This window comes from Microtus ochrogaster, unplaced genomic scaffold (genome assembly GCF_000317375.1).
Source record: "Microtus ochrogaster isolate Prairie Vole_2 unplaced genomic scaffold, MicOch1.0 UNK32, whole genome shotgun sequence".
NCBI lineage: Eukaryota > Metazoa > Chordata > Mammalia > Rodentia > Cricetidae > Microtus > Microtus ochrogaster.
In genome coordinates, this window is record NW_004949130.1 from 4,239,294 (window position 1) to 4,241,157 (window position 1,864).

Sequence of the window (1,864 nt, forward strand, 5' to 3'; positions counted from 1 at the left end):
GGATCAGTTGCTGGCAATGACACGTCCCTCTGGCCTCTCTCGGGTAGATTGCCTATGCTCTGGGTTCAGGGCACTGACCATTGGCCTGCACCGGTTAGTTCTCTGGACCTTGATGTGGTCTCCATCTCATGCTGCTTTGAGCGTGCTCCTCAGCTTCTACCTGTTACTAACAGCCACAAGGGTCATTTGATGCTTGCTGCCAGCCAGGTACAGGACTCCATGACCATCTTCCTGAGCCTCCAGTTGTGCAATCAAAGAAACCAAGGCTCATAGAAGCCGAAAGATTTTCCCGAGATCACGCCACCTCAAGTATTCAGTAGGATCGATGTTTTAGCATCTTCTCACTTTCCTTCCCTCAGCTCTTGCTGACACCTGGCTGGGACCCTTTCTAAATTCTCCTAAGGGGGGGCTGGGAAAATGGCTCAGTGGTTAAGAGCATTGCCTGCTCTTCCAAAGGTCCTGAGTCCAATTCCCGGCAACCACATGGTGGCTCACAACCATCTGGAATGAGGTCTGGTGCCCTCTTCTGACCTACAGATATACACACAGACAGAATATTGTATACATAATAAATAAATAAATATTTAAAAAAAATAAATTCTCCTAAGGTCCTTTGGGTGCACAATCGACCAACCCTGAAGCCTCAGCCACCCTGGATTCTCCTCACGTGAAGTGATGAATCTTTGAGTTGTGGTTTTAATTTGGATCCCGAGCATTCTGATAAATACAAGGTCGCAATCACTTATGGAACTGATGTGGGCCATGAGAGGTCATCAATGATGCAGATACAAAGCCAGGAAGCAACAGAAACGCCATGTGATTCCCACACTCATCTGATTGTCACTCCCTGGCCACTTCTCATGTCCCAGCTCAGAAGCCATGGTTCACTCCTCCCACCCAGCCTCAACCTCTCATGCTAAGGATCTGATCCCAACAGCAAAACAAAGTTTACTTCCTCCTGGGCCACCAATGGGCTCATCAAGCTCACTTACAAAGCACAGCTGGGCAAGAGTTTGCAAGTAGGAACGTGGCTGACTCCAAAGAAGCTACACTAGAAGGTTGGTACCCAGCATGGGGAAAGGCTTCCCTTAACTACATAGATGGAGCCTCTTTCCCATAGTCTTCCAATAGGACCATATACACTGCCCCTTCCTGAGGCTCACGCAGCTAGGGCAGAATTCATACAACTGGCTGGGAGCAACGGCTGGATACTCAGGAAAGGATCCAGTGGCCCTCCCTGCCCCTCCATGTGATACTCTTTGTCAAGCAGCCCCAGTTGCTCTTGGGATGACCGTGGATGCTGTGCTCGGAGGATAGTGCTAAACCTCCCCATCCCACGTCCCCGGGACCCATGAGTCTCCAGAGCAAGCGAGACGAAGGACGGAAAATTGTGAGTCCACAGATGGGGATAACAGCTAAGCGTTACTGTAGTCCACGTCTCAAGAGTCCAGGGCAAGTGACTGGGAACCTCGTCTCTCTTACTGCACGGCATTCTCCCGTCTTATCACCAAGCCGAGACATAAAACCCACCCCACAGTTATGCACTCGAAATCAAGGAGCTTTTCTGAGATGCAGTGATAATGAAGGAAGAATAGACTGGATGGTTCTAGATAACATCCTGACACGAAGCCACAAGTCCCCACACAGGTGATCTATCAGTCACGTTGATGGGCCCACTAACCACATCTCCCCGTCACTCAACACAGCACTATTCTGATTTTTGTCAAGATTACAGTGCTTCTCTGTCACCCTGCATGGGGAGGTGCGTCCCATCCCATGTAGTCGCTGAATTTCCCAGGTGAACAAGCTGGTTTCCGACTTCCAGGGATTCCTCACATCCCAAAGTCAGCATGGTCACTGGTGT